General features: G+C 39.4%; 1 protein-coding gene across 1 annotated transcript in view; it reads left to right on the top strand.

Annotated features, from left to right (window-relative positions):
• SESN1 (sestrin 1) overlaps nucleotides 1–22,675 on the top strand; it is a 78,350-nt gene that overhangs the window by 38,065 nt on the left and 17,610 nt on the right. The window lies entirely within an intron of this gene.

Below are 22,675 nucleotides of genomic sequence, written 5' to 3'. Positions count from 1 at the left end.
AAAGCAATTTTACAGTCAGGTGAATTACAGAAATTTTTCAAGATAATTAATGATTTAGATTTCTTTTGTTTATGCAGGTGCATTTAAGATTCACTTCTTAAGTGAATCTTTAAATTTCTGGTTTTTAAAATCAGCTTTTCTTGCTAATAGATTTTGACAATTTTTGTCTGAAAATGAAAAGAGGAATTTTCAAAGTGAGTATAAAAGTTTCATTATAAAGGAATGATTTCATCGTATTAATTTAAACTATCAATACAACTATAAATATATTTAAGTTTTTGAGATATAATTCTGCATTTTGCTTCTAATCTTTGCAATGAATTTCTGTTTATTAAGTAAAAAAGAATGTATCTTTTCATAATGAAAGATCAGTGAAGTCTACCAGTGGTTCCTTCTTCACTCATTTTCTGTAAATCCCCTTCTCATCCAGAATTAAATCCTTTTATAGCCAGTCTTTATTGTAATTTTCTCCTTTTGCTTGCCCAGATGAGTATTATTGTCTAGTAGTGAAGTCCTGTGGCCTAGCACTGGACCAGAGGACCAAAGAGTCTTGAGGAAAGCGCTCATCAACAAGGCTGACCCGTAAACCGGGGACACTTGTACTCACATGCCTTTGACACAGCTGGGCACATCAGGTCTTAGGAGGTGGGACCTGAGCAGAAACAAAAGCCTGGAATTCTATTTGTCATCATTAGGCAGGTGTGCAAAAATTATGATTTTCCTGGAATCAGGCTGATGAGCAGGGGCTTTTAGATGTTAAAGCACAGTTGCAAAAGGAATGAGACACGCCTGTTGGGCTATATCCACTGTAATTTATGGCCAGAGCTGAACTTGCTGGAAATGGCAGTGTAGCTGTGCTAGTTCTCTAGAGTCTCAGGTAAACAAACCTAAATTTCTAAGCTTGTCAAATAAAACTTCCTTTACCTCTCCCATTTTTTTGAAGGGGGAAGAGCTACACATCACACAGGCTTTCTTGGCTCTTTTAAAGACTACTGCAGATTATTTAAACTTTTGTGCTAGACTCGTTGAGCAGTGAAGCATATGTTTTTGCAATAACATAACCAGTGTCTTCAAAGGTTGTTTTGAATTGGTTGTCTCCAACTGATGTTTTGAAAAAGTATATGCATTAAAGTATTCTTATTAGGTAAGTATTTATCATAGGAGGTGTGTTCAAAGATTAACTACAGAGTATACCAAAATTTACTGGTTTGAGCTCTTATCACACAGACTATACAACAAGCAGGTTTCTTTGTTTTTGAGGTTTATGATTTGTCAGTTCTGTAACTTCTTCTTTGTACATGAAGATACCTGAAGCAGAGAAAGCCATTTCCCCTTCATGGTTTGATTACACATCTCTCTGAAACCATATTACTACAGTTCAGGTAAAAATTCCAGTTTAGAAGGTGTACTATCATATATGAGAAATAATGGAGACTGTTTCATCAATATATAGACTTTCTGGATGTCCAGGTAATGTCTGAGTGAGTGATTCTTGGGACAGGACAGAAAAGAAACTAATTTATACTCATTGTTTGAAATTACCATTTGAAGAATAAATAGACATCAGTAATCCAGCAGAATCCTTGGAGTCCAGTTACACAGAACTGTATGCTAATTTTGAATTACAAGTAAATAACGTGCAGATATTTAGATTATGCATATTTAAATTTTCTATTTTGGAAGCTAAGCTTTTCATAAATTTCTTTTCTGAAGCTGAAGAGAGACAGAGTTTGAAGTCTTGGTTGGCTCAGCTAGTATTGCATCACATACAACTACTTTAGCTTCATACCTGTAGTTTTCATGTTTAAAGTCCAGAATTACTTGCACCTATGTCCTATGGGGCTTTTGCTACCCTAGTGAATTTATGAGGATGAAGAATTGGAACTGAAATTCTGACTTTATTATAATACACTCCTACAATGTCTCTTATCAGATCCTAAGGTGCTTACAGTTTCACAAGGAAGCCACAGCAGTAGCTGTTCCCAAGCTGACTTGACAGTACTGCAAGAACAATGTTTGCATAGTTTTGTCAGTAGTCTGTTTTGCAAATGCTATTCCATACCCAGCCATCATTAAAGTTTAAGCTGGTTTGAATCTTGATGTAAATAAATGTACACTGGGTTATAAAAGCTTCTTTTTCATTTGATTTTATCTCTTTCTTGTTTAAGCCATTTGTAAATGGTGTTTAAAAAGATATGGATGCAACTTGTGGCAGTTTACCATTTCAAACAATCAGTAGCAGTTTACCTACAAATACTGCATATAACTAAGGCCATGGAAAGACTGCCTTATCAACAGATCTTATCTCCTTTCACAGTACAGCTATCTGCTGAGCATATCTGCAGGAATGCTCACTGCTTTTTAATCCTGTTAGGTCATTGAACTCCCAAGTAGAATAAGAATGAATTGTCCAGGGTTGAGCAGCATCAGCAAAGCCATTTTAGCTGCTTGAAATCTGATGCCATTTTTAGTTATGTATGGTCATTAATGACGCAAAGAGAGTGAAATTACAGGTATGCATCTGGGATATAACTTGACCTTCATTATGGTTGAATGTCTTCCAGGAAGTATTTAGACCTGTTTCTCATTTTAAGAGCCAGAATTTATTAGCTTTGAAATGGTGAAAACACTGTCACAGTTATATGCTTTCTGCACTGAGGCTGGCTTGTGTTCAGACACCTTCTTGCACTGATGGTCTGTAGAGGTGTACTTTAGACTTTTGGACCTGGATGAATTTGCAAGCTCAGCTGCACAACTGTAGAAAACTGGTTTTAAAAATGCTTTGTTTGTGAACTTAAGTATATTTCCTATAGAATCATTCAGATATAGTGCAAGGGCAAACAAATAATGCAGATGGAGCCCAACTACATTTTTAAGCAGAAGAGAATTCTTTGAGATATTAACTGTAGGAAAAGAATTGCCTCTCTTGATTGTAAGGTAAGCTTTCAGTTTCAGATAAGTACAGTGGTTGAGTAAATAAGATCAATTATTTAAATATGACAATAATAAGTATCAGATATTTGTAGAGAGGGATTTCACATTGAATTTGATCACATAGATAGGCTCTTGTTCCTTTATGGATTGCTATACTAATTCATATAATAATTCAATAAACAATGGGGTTTAGTCTTTTTCCCCAGGTATTAATTTATTGTTATGTTGTGGCAGTTCCCAGACGTCGTAATCATTGACTGTGTTTCCACTGTGGTAACTTCTTTAGCTGCTCTCCAATGAGATTTTAAGTTTTTTTTTAAAGTAGGAAAAAGTGTCTAAGACTTTTCATAGGAAATTATTCCATACAGGTTGGAGTGCCTGATCATTGCCTCAAACTGAGCCATAATGGTGAATAGGAAGCCAGTTTAACAGATAAGAAAACCTATCAGTGATTGACAAATAAAGATGGAAATATGGCTTGTGTGCATGACTACAGGCAAAATGTTTTTCTTTAAGGAGTTCTTGAAAGGAGACAGGCAGTCCTAGGTTAAATGTCGGATAAAAGAAAAGGGACAGTGCGCGTTAAGAGACCTACAGTTTTCCAGCCATCTTCTTTCCCTGTCTTTACTGTGCCATTGTGTACACACATGTGCAAATGTTCACAAATTAGGGTAGTCCAAGGCTCCAGTGGTGGGAAGAGTGCCCCTGTCAGCTACAGCACTGCCTTTCAGAGCTGCACTCAGCATTGTTTGCTGCTGTTGTGCCCGCTCGGAGACTGTCCGAGCAGCGCGGCTAGAAGGGCGCAACAGGCAGCGGAGGGCACTCCTGCTGCACCCGCAGGGCTTCAGGTAGTGCCTTTGTGGGTTGAAGGACAGCTGACCCACTGGAGAGAAGAGGAGACTCTTGATGGGGGTGCAAATCCAAAGGTTAATTTCAGCGCATGAGAGCACAAACTATCTCTGAACGCAACCAGCCAGCAAGAGCCCCAAGAAGGGGCTTGCAACAGATTATAAACCAGGGAGGGGAAAGGGGAGTGGATTTCTCCACAACCAATGGGGAGGAATTAGGGGGTGGCCCTTACGGTGAGGGATAGGGGTAACAACAAATCAGGGAAAGTCAGGGGAGGGGTCCCTGGCCCTCATCCAATCACTCAACACCCTCAATGGAAGCTTACAGTTAAATGGGATGGGACGTCGAGTGACAGACAAGGCATTGGGGTGGAGACACAGGAGACAGGGGGCAGGTTTAAGGGAGATTGACCGGGGTGGGACCATAGGGGTACAGAGGCAGGTACAAGAACAAACCACTTTTTTAATGTGGGTATATAACAGACAAAATCCAACAAACACAATACAACAGTTTCCTCCTTTTTTTCCTGGAGGATTGATTTTTATAGTTGCATACATTTAAAATGTCCTTGAGCCCTTTTCCCTTCTACCCTGAATTTCATTTGTAAGTAGTGTTAGAAATACCCTTTCACATTGACTAACTAAAACGCCTGCAAAACCGTACTGTTATCCATCCATTACCTACATCTTATACTGGCTGGGGTCTTGGACTTCATGTTTCACCTCTACCTGTGAAAACTTGAAAAAGAGTTTCCACACATTCCTTCTTTTTATCACCTGTGACTAGTTTTTTGAAATCTGATCATCATGCATTTGGGAGAAGTCTTGTGTGGAGACTCATTGGTCCTGCTTTTGTGTGAATTTTTGTAAGTATACTGAGGGTCCTCAACAAGACTTATTAAACAGCAGTGTGCTTTTGTTTGCTTTTGTGTGTGCCTTGAGAGGCTTGCTGATAATCATCACTGTTCTTTGATGTGATGACATCTGTTGTGTGAGGAAAAAAATATATGGGCCTTCCAGGATGTAGGACAGGATTGCTTTCTGTTGGCAGAGTTCGTGTGAGCAGGGAATGGGGATATAATTGTAGTAAATTACCACTGAAAGAAACAATAGAGGAGAGTGCAGGTGGAAAGTTCCATCTAAACTTAAGCCACTGCTAAGGAAGCACAGAGAGGAGCCTCTCTCTGGGCCAACCAGGCAAGGGAGGGGATTGTCCTGCTTTAGTCTGTGTTCCTGCGGCCTCATCTCAAGTCCTGTGTGCAGTTTTGGGCACTACAATGCAAGAAAGATATGAAGCTATTAGAGACCATCCAGAGGAGGGCCATGAGGATAGTGAAGGGTCTGGAGGGGAAGCCTTATGAGGAGTTGAGATCACTTGGCTTCTTCAGTCTGGAGGAGACAGCAGTACATGAGCCACTACTTGTTTTCTTCAGTAACAAGGGTTGCACAGAAAAAAGTAGAACATTGTGTGCCCATCTTCTGAGGCAAAGATGAAGTAACAAACTTGCTGTCCAAGGTCATTACTTATCTGTCTCTGAAGAAGTAATCTCTCCCTGACAGAGCAACTAATAGTGGGGCTGCTGGAGAAGGACAAGAAATTCTCAAAAATCAGCAGGAGCTGGTGCAAAAGTAGGGTTGACTAGAGATGGGATCTAAGCTTTTGGAACCACCCTTTGCTAATGGTGTACTGCAACCAGTTTTATTATAGAGTAGGAATAGACCTCTTTTAATCCCCATCCTCTGCAAAGCATTGTTCTAAGGTGCAGTAAGATGGTGTGCAGCTGCTATTCCTAGGAGCTTCATTCCCCTGCTCTGAAAAGTTTATCACAAAACAGTTGTTCCTTAGAAATTTTAAATCACCCTATTCTTTATCCTCATCCCTCTATTTCTCAGTCACAAATCCACTGAAGGCATAAAAGAATTGAGAACAACAAACAATAATGCTTTGAGCCACACTTAAATTGAAATACCTGTTGTCACTTCCATTCTGTCATGCATTATATTTGATGCACTTTGCTTCTAGATTTGAGTTTGTTTCATTTTATATCTGGATAAAAAGACAATTGAGCAGCTGAGTCACACTGCAGGAACATAATAAAAGTCTTTCTTAACAATATGTTCTTTGAGAACTGGTGGTGTTTTAAATTATTCAACAGTAATAGAAGATAATTTTTATAACACTGAAGAGTCATTCTTTGTTCATAGATTCATTCAGATAATGGTACCAGGTAATATATAGGTCTTAATAATAAGGTTACTTAAGCACTCCTTTACTGAAGGGCTGATGGCACTTCTGTCAGGTTAGGCAAACATCTGTCAGGATGACAAAGCTGCAGTTGATTCTACTGAAATAGGAGGTTGGTCTTGAGTAGGCTTTCAGGGGTCCCATCTGTCCTTTTTCTACAGCTGGGACATTTTTCCTTGTGTCTGCTTCTGAAATATTCTGCATGGTGTGCTGTACAAATTTTCAAATTTCAAGCTGTATTTTTCTTCATGGTTATGAAGATTAAAATACTAAAGAATATGTAATAATTTTCTGTCATTTGTCCATCAATTTTTTGCACTCATCAGGTGAGACAGGCAGAATTCAATAACTATATATTGAAAATAAATAGCTGCTCATTTTACCAAGTTGCATCAAAATATCTTTGAATGTTTAGCCAAAGCTGTTGGCTAAACCTCCTTATCATACCATTTTTCTTTGAAATCCCACTTAATGCAGAATATATATCTAAAATAAATTGTCTGACCCCTATTTCTTCTACTGCTCTAGTATTTATAGCAGTGGAAACTTTAAGGAAAGAATTATTTGCTGTTTTGATGGGGAGGGAAAAAGCCAACTAAAAACATTTAGCAAACACTCTGAACTTGTTCTTTCTTTTTGAATAAAAATAGTGTTGTAGCTGTTATAACAGCAAATCAGACTTGTGGGGAGAGATGCTTGCTTTTCTTAGATGAGCTCATGCAACTGATAAAAGCAGATAAGCTTCTAAGCCTGATCTGAAGTAGAGCTTGCCCCCTGTAGTTTTCCAACTGCTTTAGTTGAAATAATGAAACAAATTATATAAAAATAAACTTTATTTTCATACAGGATTCTTTGGTAAATATTTTGCAAACCAGAAATTTCATACAGAGTGACCATATTTACTCTGAATGGAACTTCTGTTCTTTAACACAGCTCCATATGAAATAGAATTCTGTTTTTAAGTATTAATAATGGAAGATGTAGTATAAGGGAGATTAAATGATGGTAAATATGATTTACCCTCTTCTAATCTGCACATAACTGGTGTTTAGCTGTTTCTCCATGAGACCATGAGACAGTTGAATTTACCCATTCTTGGTTTTTAATGGTAGACCTCATGAATAACCAAAGACTTTATTTTCCTACCAGTTTGCCAACAAGTAAGAAATATTTATTGATTTAAGGAAGAAGGTAACAGATATTTATAGCTTCTTTCAACAGGTTTGGACTTTTTTATCTTTCAGAATTTAAATTCAGTTGTACTGTCATGTCCAGAAAGCTTTAAAAAGTATTTTTCTAAAATGCATTCATGGGGAGAAGTGGTCTTAATTCCAGCAGTGTACATTTGTTCAAATAGGCCACTGGAAGTGCCATCAGTTCTTGGCTATAACAGAAGAATACTTCCTAATGGAAATAGGTGTTCAGAAAGGAAGATTGATGGATTTGGAAATGCTGTTTAGAAAAGTTAATCTTCAGAATATGGTATGCTAAATTACCACAATAGGAAACCCCTTCTTTGAAGGAATTCTTGGTCTAAATTTTCTTCATTAAAAATTGGAGGGGAACCCCCAAAAGCCCTATTTATGTGTTTCCAGGCAACAGAATAAATACTCTTCATGGAATAACCTTAAGCAAGCTGAGAAACTTGTCATATTTCTGTGGCTGAGCTGTGTTTACACAAGCTGCCTAGGTGAGATCACTTGCTTTGCAGTGTGATTGGTACATGCCATGTTATTAGCAGCTCATCTGCACGGAGATCTGGCTATTCATAAATGCCCAAATAACATCATGAGGTTACAGCAAAGGAGCCAAACTGCACGTTTTTAGATCATAATCCTCTTAGGTACGTGCATTGAGGCAGGGGAACTGTGACTGATGCTCTTGATGTTTCAGTGAGGCAGCTGCCTGACTACATTCAGATGTAAGGTGGTTTTTCAGGTTTAAGGTTCACTTCATCTTTCTCAGCTCTCACAGAAAGGCAATCCAATCATTTTTAGTGTCATACTAAGATGGAAAGAACCCTAACAAATAGGGAGACTTGGCTGTCTTGCCTATGCTGACTTTGCAGCCCAAACAGAAGAAAGTACCAAGAAACCCTCCTTTTTTTTCAGTAGGAACTACATAAAAGGGTGATGAGCTTTTAGGAGGGATTGGTTTTGCTAAGTTTATTTCTATATCCTCGATGAGGACTCCCTGGGAATGCCATCCAGAGTGAGGACTGGATCATAAAAACATTGCTGCAAAATGAATAGTCACAAATGTGTTTTGAGTGACAATATAGTTCTTACTCTGGATTTTTATACAGGTTTATGCAAACACAGCTGATTGAATAAAAGTTCATTGAATCTTCCTAGGGCAATTGTATATTGATGTTTTTCATTGCCTCCATGCAAATCTGGGGTGGAAATGTACTCATAAATATCTGTGGCTTGTTTGTTTGTTTCTTAAATATTACTTCCCAGTGGAATAGCTTTCCCCTTCTGCGAGTAATATTCTGGTTATGTTTATGAAGTGGTTTCTGCAGTGCCTTGGAAAAAACCAGGCTGATAAATGTCACAGATAAGTAATTGGAATATGTTTACATCATGTTTTGTGGTGCAGCGTTGGACACACCTGAACTAGCTCTGGCAGGCTGGTACAATGAGGTGAAGGACTGTGCCAGGAGATAACCTGGGTGCCAGCTTTGCTGCCGAGCACTGCACTCCTGTTAAGAGCCCTGTGCTGAAAGGGCAATGCTGCTTCCAGAGCTGGCATGTGGAGCAGCTCTCTTTGGTGCTGTGTCATGGCTAAACAGTCCTTGTTCAAATCAATGGCCCAGATTCTTACAGAGCTTTTTCATAAAGCTCTTATTGTATCCTGGACAGGACCAAAGGAAGCAAATCAAATGTTAGGCTATGTTACAGGCAAGGGAAACCAAGACAAGATGTGGCATTGTACATTTTCACCTAAAATGCTCTTTGGCTTTGGCCGTTTTACAAAAGGCACGTCGGAAATAGGCAACTTATGTTACCAGAATAGGCTGGATTTTGGGTGGGATGAGAACATGAGAAAGGATGGGGGGGGATTAAGGACTGAAAAGAGCTAGTTCTGTGTTCCTTTCTGTTGTCTTATTCTAAGAAGTGATACATAAATTAAGAGCCATAAGAATTCTTGGGTAAAGCAGAATATTACAGGATATTCTGGAGGTAAGAGGAAAAAACCCTTAAAAACAAGTTCTCATCTCCCTCCTCCAAAAAATCCCCACTTGCCAATCTCCATTGTCAATATTTACACTGCTTTATATTGAAAGTGTACAGTTATAAAAGTCTAACAGAGCATAGCAAGATCATCAATTACATAAAGGAAGGAAAAACCTAATCATTATAGCATGCCTGGAAAGACTCTTACAATTTATGTGTCTCTTTGGTATCTGCTAAGTGGAACTGGTGGGATGGCAAAAGATGATTTTTAGTACACAGTGTGGAAAAACAGACAGGGGGAGAGTGAAGGGACAGTAGAGCTCAAAGCACTGTACAAGCATTAAATAGCCCTAATGCAAAGCCCACCTCACCAGCATGAGGCAGCCTGTTTTACCCCTGCTTACTGCCAGGAGACAGAGATAAGGTTAATCACCATGTACAGAATTCAAGGGCACAGTTTCTTTTTGCTTTCTTATCTGTACAGACTTTTCAATTGACTTTTAATCCTTCTTACACAGGCTGTTTAAATCCCATCAACACTGTTTATAAATGGAGATTTCTTTAATAACTCAGCTGTACCAAAGCAGACAGTTTTCAAGTTGCTGCTGAATGCTGTTGTATTCATTAAATCTCTTGCCAGCTGGCCACTATTTCCTGCCATCTGAAAGGCTTTGATTCCCTCTTTGCTTTGGGACTTGACTGGTTTTGTTAAATTATGTTATGAGGTACTCCTGCATCATTTGTCACTGGCCTGTAGTGTTAATTGCAAAGTTGATGATAATTTGATGTCCCTGAAAATCTCCGTGATAATTAGATGCTCTGTGGAACTCTGATTTATTTATTCTGAAGATGAAAAAAGCATCTCAATTTATTTTTTTAGATGCTATAGATTTAATAACATACAAGGTTGTGGCTAATGCTGCAGATTTTAGAAGGAAATGGTAATAAAGTCCAGAGAGTAATATGAAGGCTAGTTTTTGTCCGTAACTACTGCTGTATAAACTGCTGATGTAACTAGCTGGAATTGTCCCAAATTTGGGTGAGTGTTTGTCCAAAGAGAGAAAACAAATACAGTAGCCACAGTGGAAGGAATAGATAGGCTACCAATTTACTTTCACATCAGATTTGTGTGTTTCTGTTTGCCAGCAGCTGTGCTTACTAATAAAACTTGGAAGTTCAATTCTACAAATTGAATCCATCTGAACAGATTATACAGAAAAGCTCTCAGACCATTGGGAAGGATTTAGTTGTATTTTGGTCACAGACTCAGGTAAACCCATGTTTTCCATTAAATCCCTGCCCTATCTTAAACTTCCACTATTTGAAACTTCAATGAAGTTGAATCACACCAAATTTCACCCCCTAAAAGCTGCTTTTAGTCTGAGAGAGATGTTTTCCGCTAGTTCCTGATAGACTACACAGCAGTTTGCAAGGCTGCTGTCCTGGGTGAGTCCCCATATGGGGGTTGGGGGCGGGGGGGTGTGCGCTACCCTAAGCCCAAGAAGTACAGGGATGCCTTTTCCTAGGAGTCCTTGGTTCTGGATCAAGCTCATTCTTGCTCTCCATGCCTAAGCCTCTGGTTTGCCATCCTCTATGTCCACAAACTGCCTTTTCTGGCTTTGCTCTCTCCCCTGTCCTTAGTCATTAGTGGATCCAGCTGTTAGGCACTGGGGAGGAGTGCAGCCTGTTTCCTTCTACTTTTACATGTGTACATGGAGAGTTTTCAACCTCTACCTTCCTAGTTCTTCCAAGGCAGAAGTAAGTTGTGGTGTAATACAACCACAGATAGCTGAGACAAAGCCTGTATTTATTGAACTTGTGCAAGTTTTAGCTTCATAACAAGCTAAAATTTAGATAAATTCTCCTGGACTTTGTGTTTCCTGAGGCAGACCAGATATTTTCAATCTTCAAGTGGCTTTGATAAGGAGACATCACCAAAGTAATAATGAGTTAGATTTTTTTTTTAATTAGCAGCAACCTATAGCAGAGCAGAGATGAGACTATTCCATAATGTGAAAGAAAGGTTTTGCAGATGGAAGTTTGGGGGAGAACTGGGGGGCTTTGGTTTTAGGGCATTGTCCTGAAACCTTGATACACTGCTCTAGCTCCTTCTAGTTCTCATGTCATTGAAAGGCTGAGGTAGTTTGGGCAGAAGTAGGGTCAGGAGAGACTGAAAACAATAAAGCAGCAGAAAACTGGCTTTTGTGTTGTAAACTTTGAACCTCATTTTGTTAAAGGGGCCTCCTATCAGGGAAGAACATGATGTACAAGCCTTACTGGCACATAAGAGAGCCACACACAGGTCAATATGATCTCAATGTGAAGAGTTCTTATATCTACATTAGAATAATATTTAAGCATATTTCCATTACATAAAATAGGTCATGAACCCAGGGTTCTTCTGAAATGTCTTTCACTGTGCACTCTTCTGAGTTGCCTAGCAGTGCTTGGCTGTACTAGTCAGTTTGGAAAAATACTGGGCAAAGGAAACAGTTGGAAAACTATTTCACAGTATGGAACAGACATGCCAATTCTTGGAAATACTGCTTGGAAGTTAATTGAAAACCTTTGAAGCTTTTTTTTTTGCTGGGTCTTTTCCAGCTACTTTTCACATAATTGCAATGCTGCTTTAATAAGTTTTCAAATTGGTTCAAGGGCATCTAAGATGAGACACTTTGCTTGATGTAAACTGTTGTTTTTAAGCAGCAAACCGTGGAGATCAAGCACTCTTCTACCAAAGGAACCATAGGCTTTCCAGGGTGATGGGCAAATACATTTATGTAATGGTTGAGGTTGTTACCAGACTAAAAATATGTGCTGTCTTTTCAGGCACTTTACTTAAAATCTTCAAATCTAATTTGTTGACTGTAGTTGCCTTCATGTTCCTTTCACAATGTACAGTTAGTTACAAGTTTTCTGAGCAACTGCCCACTCCCTTTGCCCCCTGAGACTACTGGGAACATGGGCTAAAGGTTGTAGACAGTCTGATGAGGAAGTTCATATTAAGTTGAACGCAGCTGGGGAGCTTCTCCAACAGTTGGTGGAAGTTTTATATGGTGAGAGGAAGAAAACATTTAGGGAGACACTGGTATAAAATATATGGGGAAAATGGGTACAGCTGTATTCCTTCAAATCTGATAGTGACCAAAATAGCAGGATAAATGCCAATGACATTTAGTTGATACTTTGCTAGTTAACAGAGAAAACATGAAATAAAATTGCTTTTAGAGGCTTTATTTACTGTTTGAAAACTAATGTAAGTGCTGTTGATCCAGTCTGTCAACAAACTTCATGAAAAAAAACCAAAACAAGTTACTATATTCTTGTATTTTATAAAAAAGTTGTAACCATATTTAGTTAAGAATTTAATAGGATACTCAAATGCAAAATTCAATTCCTTTAAAATGGACAACTTCCATCAAGGAAGTTTGTCTAAAAAGGAGTGGAAAAGGCATTTACTTGCCAAGTCCAGTCTTCTGTTTCTACTGCAGCTTTTTGATATTCCTGACTTTTAAATAGACTGCAGTCGTTCCCATGCTCTAGGTGCTTGGGATTTAATGTTTTTAGCTACTGTTGACTGAGAATTGTTAGCCAGTAACTCTCAATGTGAGGCCGATTGCTTTAAGACTGGCTTGGATACCATTGTGTCCAATGTTCCTTAGCATTGTACTTTTAGAAAAAAAGTTTTGCATAGTGACTTGTTTGTGGTTGTTCTTTCGATTTTAATAGCTACATAAATGTCAACAAGCTGGCATGCAAGGGAGCATAGCAAGTTTTGTAGGGTAGTTGTGTCCAGTACTTTTCTGTCATTCTTGTATCCGGATACCTTTTTAACTTAAACTCTCTCTTGGCCAGTATTCTTGTGATTCCTCTATACTCAGACCTGGATTTGTGCCATCAATCCCATACGTGCTGGTTACTTATTAGCAGGCAGGCCTGTCAGTGCCTGAGGATGTCCCTCTCTTGGGAAACTTGTGGCTGGTAAGGCTTTTTCAAAACAAAGGATCATTTATTGATATGCAGAGCAACAATTCAGAGACAAGGATATTGAGCCAAAAATCTAAATGTGTGCTTTGTTTTATGTGAACGTCTGTCTTGTTATGAGGCAAAGCAGGCAGTTGTGGGTTGGTTTTTTTCATCAGTGAGTACCCATGCAGAGAGCTAGTCTGTTTTTAGGACTTCATAAATAGGGCTGCCCATTACCCACACACATTCCTGTCCCTTCCACCCCTGCCATCCCCTTCCCTCCTGGAAGATGGCATAGACAAGGAAAAAAAGGAATTTGGTCATCTGGGGCTTCTGGTAGCTGGTTATAGTCTGTAAAATGATGGCTGCATGCATACACACAGGTGTCTGATATTTTTGGAGCAGGTTCAGAGCTGTTACAAAAATTATACTTAGGAAGTCGCTGGCAGTACCCAGTGAACTAAAATGGTTCCAAATACACTGCAGTTACATTTCATGGTTTTTTAAAATTTGTTGATTTAACATCATCTATGCTGCCCACGTGGGCTGTGCCCACATTGACATGCAGAAACATTCTAACCCTATCCTGTCATTTCTTTTATGGAGTTTATCCCTGCAAAGCAGCTTCCCAGCTAACTTCTTCTTCCCTCTGCTTTCAGAGCAGCCTGTGTTTGAGGTTCAGAGCCGTTAGGAGAATTTGTCCAGTTGCTGTATCATGTGAAACTGGGCAAAGTCCCTCACTCCTAACATACTTGCTGTACAAGCATATATGGGGGTTATCGTTCTTTCCTGTTCAGGTCAGCTTAGGCGTGGTCAGACAATTAATTTTGGTTGCTTGTACAAGACCATTTCCCTCAGCCAGGGCAATGTGTTGCCAGAAACAACCTGAAGTCTCAAGTGACTCCAGTTTAAAACATTCCCTCCCAGCAATGATTATATTTCAACAAAATAATTAGAGCAGGACAGCTATTAAGAAAGTGCCTGCCTGTGTGTGTAATGCTGCATTATTGTTCTATAGCCCTGAGGAAGAATCCATTGTAGAAAATGTGGCCCTTGTACATGGAAGAAAGAATATAGATGATATTGCAGTGTGAATTCAGGTACACAGGGTTTTAGTTTTTTATTCTTTCAGAACATAGAATCAGCCTCTTGTTGTTACAAGAGGGGACTCGGGGAGCTCTCTCATTTGCCACATTTAAACCTCCGTTTCTGGATCCTGGTTAGTACAAGTTCTACACTTCAGCTGCTGGCTGTGGACATGCAAACACCTTGCCTTAGCAAAATGACTCTCACTAGGCTTAAGTTTAAATCTAGAGAGATGATGCAAAGGAGTTATCTCTCATTCCTTAGCCCAAAGCCTGAATTCTGCCCTGCCAGTCAGTGGTGGTTCAAATCCTAATGACAATCCTGACTCTGGCTTCTCTGTGAACCTCTGGTCTAGACTCACCACAATGATTTCTCTGGAACTTGTCTCAGTCTTGTATGTTTTAGTTATTGTGCATTGATCCTTGACATCTCCAGACCTATGCTTTGCCAAATAACTCCTTATTTGCTGTAGGTCTAAAGAGTTGGCCTCTGGCCTTTGTTTGCTGCAATCCAAATTTGGTTTAGTCTCACCCTACCAGCTTCAGAGGAGTGTGATGGGACATATGATTTCTTTCAAGTCGCATTTCACATTAAGTTATAATTTCTTACTTGAATGAAATTTACATTTAGAAAAATAATAGAATGAATTATTTTTCTGGTAGTCTTTCTCAAGAGAAGGACATCTCAGGAAGATGAAAAACACACCCTGATAAAGTCATCATCTCTGCTGTTGTTAGTAATAAAGGCAAGTTAGAAAATGAACCAGAGTGTTTTGCTAACATTTTAGTTTACAGGCTTCAGTGATCATTCATCAGTGGGGGAAATGTGGTCCAGTTCTGCCCAAGTTTTCTGTTCTGTTTTGCTGATTCGGAATCCCTGCTGAGTGTCCAGAGGGCTGTTGTCATGCTGGTGAGGAGCAGAGGGTCAGTCGTGGATTTGTAGGTTCACTGACAAAATGAGAAGGTATTTACATGCGTACAGCTTCATATCCAGGTTTATCAGCTCCTATTTTAATCCTTTCTTAGTAAAATGGTGTATGTTTTGTATGGTATGTGTGCATTTTCATTTACTTACTTGTACTTTATTTACTTATTTTACATTTGAAAATTGCTGTTAATCAGGCTTCAATTGTAGCTTGATTGCAAGATACTTGATTACAAGATCCTTCTTTTGATAAAGAAATCTGAGAGCATTGTGTCTCCTACAGCACATCTGCTGATATGTATTTTGTGTGTGGTTTCAGCATGTGTTAATCTGAGGGGCTACAAAGTCACTGCTGGCCTTTCCCAAGACTGACAGAATCTATGATGGGTTTAAAGTGCTGTATAGAAAGTAGGCAGGTAGGCAGTGGTAGGTGGCCTTTCATCTCTCACAACACCAAGTGGTTGATTTAAAATTATGATTATAACAAACAGTGGATTTAAGGATAAGTTCCAGTACTGTGGTTAACTTAAAAAAAAAAATAAAAATCATAACAGTATATGAGCAGAAAGTGCTAGAATTGGTTTCAAGCCTGTTTCAGCTTAGTTGCCCTACAAAATATGCGTTTGGGAAGGTACATGGGGGAAGGTATTAACAGTTGCATGTTTTAGATGACAGTATTGCAGACAGCAATGTTACAAAGTCCAGAAGAGTATATGGGTTTATTCAGGTCCCGAGCAGCTCAGTTGCAGAAATCTCCTGTGACTTTGCAGTTGTCCTGTGGGGACCCAAAGCTTTTGTGGCCAGTGGAAAAGTGCCAAGGTGGTGGTGGCAGTGGGAGGGTGATAGTCCCACAGGAGCTTGGTCCCAGGTCAGTTTGTCCCAGGGGCCTTGAGGGAGCTCTCCAAGCTCTGAAGTTATCCAGGATTTAGAAGGATGCCGAAGTTGTGCTGTGTTAAACAGGGACACGTGTTCCTTGTCCTTGAAGCACGAGTTGGCAGAGGCACTGCAGCTTGCTAGGGCTCATCAGAGCGGTGTTGGCTGGCGCTGGTCACAGGGCAGGGGTGGCTCCTATGGGCTGGGAGGCTTCTGCTCCCTGCTGTGTGCCCCCAGCGAGTGGCACTGACCTCTCAACTCACTGTAAGAGGAAAAAATAACATATTGCTGAAAGTGGCAACACAGTAAGACCCACTGTAGCAAATGGTATCGATTCCTGAGTAGGAGACAGGCCAGATCTTTCAGGGTTTGTATCAGCAGGAAAGCAGTGCTTTTCTCAGTTGTTCTGATTTAGAAAGCAAAGGCCAAAAATTTATTTGTTTCAAAAATCTCAGCCATGTCTTCTGAAAATGGGAATAATGAAGATCACAGTGCTGTCTGAATTTAAACAAAACACCAGTAAAAATTGCCAAAAATGACAGGAAATGCATGATTCATATGAGTATTTTTTATGTTTTTCTTCATGCAGAGGTCTTAATGGGTTTGTCTCTGAGTACAAAAGCAAAAAGAAACAGATCTGATATGAAAATGACAGATCTGGTGTTATCTCCTTAACTTATAACAATCAGTTGTTGAATAGTACCTAGAGAATGATCTGTTTTCTTAATGGCTAGCATTAAATCAACGATATGGGTTGCTTTTCCATGATGATGTTGTTTACTTTTGTACTTAACTTTTTGCCAAGATACTTTTCTAAAGGAGTTGATAAATCTTATATGATAGTGTTGTACTTGGCTCCATATATTAAGTAAATAAGGGGAGAGATTCAGTAGAGGAGTTTGCAACCCTCCTGACAAGATAGGTCATTACAGACAGTGCAAGGGGAATATAGCTTTATGGTTATTTGAATTTTTTTCCCTAATAAAACACTGTGATGTTTTTCCAGAATTCCCAGACTAAAAAAAAAAAAAAAATTAAAAAAAAAAAAGTATTTACATTCTGTGGGACACAGCTAGACTGTGAAAACCAAAAATAAAAGAACTGATTTTTCTTTTTGTCTTCCTGTCTGCTGCTGTTAGGCAGTCTGAGCATGTGCCTGAAAGTGGCAAATGCAAGAAGCCACAAAACAGTTCCCCAAAGTGCAGTTACTGACAGAAGGGTTCCTGAATCTCTATCAGTAATTGACATTATTAGTTTAGTACTATTTAACTTCATTTATCTCATTATAAAATCAAGCTACAGATAAATAGCTGAGTCTTGAGGTACACTAAATGGCACGACATTTTGTCATGTTCCATTCTTGTTACGTGTGGTTTTGTGGGGAAAACATTGAATTTATTTTAAAAAAACCCAAAAAACAACAAAACACACACAAAAAGAAAACACACAAAAATATCTTCGTTTTTGAATACAGCATGAATATATATGAGATTAAGTGTTGACTTGACTTCTTAACAAAGCATTTTATAAATTTCTTGTTTGTTTCTTAGTGAAGGGTCTGCAAAAGTAAGCTTTTTGTATGTTGTACCAGCAGAATAAAGTCAGGCATGAGCCTCAGGTCAGAGCATTAAGCAATTTTCAAGAAACGCACTTGAGCCCCTAGGAGTAAAAATGGCAAAAAGCTTCTAGTAAGATGCACTTCTAGGTTGCATGCCTGTATGTTCCAGAATATGAGAGCAGGTTTTAGATACAGCTTCTTTATAGGACACTTGCACAGCATTTCCTGTACACTGGCTGTAAGCTCACAACACTGCAGCTCTGGGTCACTTGCTGTCATGGTCTCAGCCAGTTCCAGTAAGCCAAGTGTAACACTCCAGTACTCCTAAAGGCCTTGTCTTTCTTCCCATGTGCTTGCTGTTGTGTCTTATTTCTGTCGGAAGCTAGTAATGAGATATATTTTGCTGGATTTTTCTTCTATTTTCATTTAAAGACTATTTCTGAGGTTAAATGCGATTTAAAAAAAAAAAAACAAAACAAAAACAAAAACCAGAAGCCTTAAATTCAGAGATGATTCAGCTGACCTTCCCTTGCTTTGAAGACATATGTTTGCTTTGTGTAAAAGGTTTGTTGGCAGTTGATTTCTCAGTGAGTGATAGGGACACTTCTATCCCTGCAGGACAGGCCTTCCAAGAGCAGCTTTACATGAGAGTGGTGATGCAGGGTCAGACAGCATTCCAGGCAGCATAGCAAGTAAGGTATTGAATTGTCTCACTGAATCAGTCATGAGGATGAGGAGCTGCAGGAAGTTCCTAAGGGTGAATTTTCACTCAGTGGACACATCATATTCATCCCTTTTCAGTATTCATCTAGGGGAAAAGGGACATCAGTATAAGATGGTAGAATGTATCCCAGCTTCAAGGAGCTGTGAAATATGTTTGGCATTGGTGTGAACCCAGCAGTTTGCTACTAAAGGAAAGAGAGGTGACCTATTTATGCCAAACCAGTTCTAGACAGCTGTGCGCTAAGTTTTATTTTTCTTGTCTGAAATCCAAATACACTCTTTTATTAAGGTTAAGTTTTGTTTAACCTTAATGCTTATTTAGTACTGAGAGACGACTGCAGAGTGACTGGCAGCCTGCAGACGTTCCATTCCCCAGGGAGTGGTGACAATCTGCAGCTGGACAGCCCAATCGCCTCTCTATACACCTTGTACTTCAGAAGTTACCTGTGAGATACCAAGGTCAGCTTTGAAACTAGCTGACACAGACTCTGATTTTGGGAGAGCTGGATCTGGGGGCACTTGTTAACTTGCGTATTCTTACGGGGTGTGTGAGTCTGGAGCCACCTCAGAACAGAAGCAGCAGAACCCACAGCCAGCCAGACAAACAACTTTGATAGGTCAGCTACTCCCTATCAGCCTAGGAAGAGCTGTGTACCCTCATAAGAAAGGGGAAGGATAACCTGGTAAGGCACTCTTTCAATCTTCTAAGCTTTAGATATGCATCTTTAATCTACCTATTTACAGGAGTCTTAGAAACCATACTTTTGTTTTTGTGTCCTTGCCAAAGCATGAATAATCTCAAGATCTAAACTTCTTATAGCTCCCTAAATTAAACTTAGTACTTCTGCTACGTAATAACTGCAGAACAGAATGTTAAATTTGGATAAGCCGTGCTGACATTAAAAACAAAACAACTTGTGGTTTAGAGGTGGGAGTGAGCTGTAGATATCTTAAAGGTAGAAATTACCAGAAGGACTCTTTGGGGGCAGTAGGAGTCCTAAGTGATGAACTAAATAGTTCAGGAAACAAATTAAACCACTGAAGATCTTGCAGATTGGTGAGTTCAAGTCAATCAATAGTGATAACAGCTCCGGTGAAATAAAGGAGTCCCACAGCCTCTTGCAGCTCTGAGAGAAAAGATGGTGTCTTTGGTGAGAAATACAGTGGTCTAGGAATGAATGACCTGATTTATAATTGCTCACAAACCATCATGATCACTTGCAAGTCGTTTGCCTATTAATGCTGAAGATGTGGCCATTAAGAAAGCAGCCTTTAAGCAGGGTCTAGAAATAGAAAAACAGCATTTTGTGGGCAGATAAGGTTTGAAGAAAAGACAAAAAATCGAATGTATGAATAGGGTAAAATGTTTGGTCTTAGCCAACCTTACAATACTAAAGACTACAAAAGGAAAGATTCTGTGTATTAGGCTAAACTTATCTCCTGATGTGGCCACTTGTCAGCGCTCCATTCTAATAAACAACTTGGTTTTGTTGTTATTATTATAATAAAAGTATCAGGTGTAGTGACATTCCTAAAGGGTTGATCCTTTTTGACAAATACAGCAAGAATTTAGATTGTACAAAGAATACAGTTTATTCTCTTCCCTAGAACTGTGTATCAATTCTAATAATAGAATGATTTTTTTTAAATCAGATTAAGGTTAAATCAAGAGGACTGCTTTCAAATACTGGCCTTTTTTTTTTTTTTTTACTTGCATGCTAAAATGGTATGTTCTTCTATTTAATTTAAATTCTTTCATCATGGTAATGAATGGTTTGATTCCTTTACCATATTGTTATCATGACAAAGATTTTTGCTATTTGAGAAATAACAAATGTATAATCAAGGGATAGAAGAGATTAATAGACACATACGAAATTTGTTATGAAAAGGGTAGTGGCTGTGGACAGCAAAGAATGAGAGGAATCCAAAGGGAAATGTTCATAGTGGCCAGTGTGGGGCTGCTTAGTCATTGCTGAAACACCTGGTGACTTCATTAAGGCACCATATTAGGTGGAGATAAAACTAACACAAATCAGCTCTGGGCCCCAAAGAATAACCTGGTTTTACTTGTAAATGTTCCTGGGAAAGAATCATCTGATCATCCTCCAAGATACTAATTTGATATCCAGGACATTGCACTAACTGGCATTTCAAGTGCTCCTGCCTGGATGGCTTTTCTATGGAAAGAATTTAAGATCTAGGTTTGCCAGTTCTTTGGAGTCATATGTTTGTGCTGAACTTGACTCAAAAAGTTGACCTACTGGGCTGAAACAGAACTGTTTCAACTTAAAGCATCAAAGTGCAGACATTTTTGATTGCAGGATTAGGCTTTGCACACTGTAGCTGGTTGGTCTCATTTTAGCTTCCTCAGGGCTTTTCTTTAAATGTAGCAATAAGGAAAAATTGCATCTTTGATAACTTAGAGTGCACAGATGTTAATTGCCAACCTCTATGGATAGGCTTGCTATGAAGGAGTGTGCTTCCATGCTGTAGGTGGTGTTTGCTTTGAGTATATCTCATGTACTCTTTCTGGGTGAAAGGAACTCAGTATCTATCGATATTTTCATGCTAAACATCTGTTGTGTTTTCCCATAGGAGCATTTCACTAGATCTGTTTGCTTTCATCGATACATGGTCAAATATACTGTTGTATTTCCCCAGGGGAACGCTCCAGTTATGCAAACCAAACCATGGATCTGTCCCCGTGTTCCCCAGCTGCACTGTGGTTTGCACTCATCAGTATCCAAGTGAGCTCTGTTCCATATTCTGTTATGAAATTGTTCATGTAACTGGTCATACTAGCTCACCAATAGGAATCATTTAAGTCTGCAATTGTGTACTGATTTATAGTTGAGCAGGGGGCTCAGGTTTGTGTGGGCTCTTTAGTTTGAAGGAATTGAACTTTGGATATACTTTTGTGAGGGCTGGAGTGGAGAAAAGGCTTGCAGCAAGCTGGGTGATGGGATTCTGCTAAGGCAGAGGCATACCTGGGGTCTGAGCAGGGCTTGTGTACTCTGGCCATATGGGAGAGCTTTTAAGTCCATTATTACTTGTTTGCTGTGGCTGTGCAACTTCCTCTTCCCCTTTGTACACAGTTTTTCTGACATGCTGTCACTGCCTCCATCTCTCCTGACAGAGAAAGCGAAGAACACGATACAATTTCCTACCTTCTGTTGTTGAGCTGGTTGTTTAAAGAGAGAGAGTTTCCCTTGGACGATGCCAGAAAAGAATCTGTATCTGCCAAGGTTCTTTGTGTGGGAACAACTGTTAATATAAACAGTCTTCCTCACAAATACCCAGGCAAGTACAAATGACCACAGGGGGACAAAACCACTTTGGAAGTGAGGGAGTTCTCCTCCTCCCCCACCCCTTCTTCCAAGGGTATTAACAAATTCATTCTAGGGCATGACCATTTGTCTGTCATCCAGGGAGGCTTCTTATGGTGAGGCATCTTCTTGTGTTTCAGCTTTCAGGTAATTTCTCTCCCTTTCAATCGTTTTCCTGAGTGCTAGCGAGTTCTCTGCCTTTTCTGAAAGAGGAACCCGTGCCACCTTTTTGTTATACCTTGGCCTGAAGTAAGGAAGTAAGCAGTGGGAATTAAACACTGTTCTTCATTCGTTTATTTTATTAGCTCACAAAATGCAATCTTCTCTGCCAGTATTGCATTATTCTTTCTCCATGCTTCTGTTGAGCATTTTATAAAGTGCAAGTAGGTAAGGACACTCAGTTTCTTCTGGAGAAACTTAGCATTTTCAGTCCAAGGCCCCAGATAAGGACGGAACTGTGGTACTTGGACATCTCTGTGTAATTTAATCTTGTAACTGCTGCTAAGCCTTCAGCAGTGGAGTATCCCTTGGTTTTCCAGCATTAATTGCATGAACCAGAGGCATGGTGGTGTTTGAAATCAGGACAGGAAAGAAAGCCTTTTAAGGCTCAAGAATTAGAGATGTGCAGAAGTGCTGCCTTGTGTCATGTTGCCATGTTCACCTGAGAGCACTGTCCTCAGTGTTTTCTGCATTTAGCTGCTAGGTTTGAGAACAGGGACAGTTTGTGTGCAATTTTGCAGTGTTCAGTTTTACATTTAACAGAAGTGTAAAGTTCAGTGTCATGGAATTTCCCTGCTCGGTTGTTAAGATAACTTGGTACAGCTCAAAACCACACAGCCTGAATTGTAGGCAGAAGCCTTCCTCCCCCAGGTGAGTGTGTTCAGGGGTTCAGAGCTGTTCTGGCCCTTCTCCTGTGAAAACTGCAACAGTAGATCTCCTCTTGGGGTCTACCATATTTTATTTTAATTCAAATTATTTGAAATAAAACTATCTAACAGAATATAGCTTTA

This window comes from Taeniopygia guttata, chromosome 3 (genome assembly GCF_048771995.1).
Source record: "Taeniopygia guttata chromosome 3, bTaeGut7.mat, whole genome shotgun sequence".
NCBI lineage: Eukaryota > Metazoa > Chordata > Aves > Passeriformes > Estrildidae > Taeniopygia > Taeniopygia guttata.
This window is presented reverse-complemented; position numbering and strand designations above follow the sequence as displayed.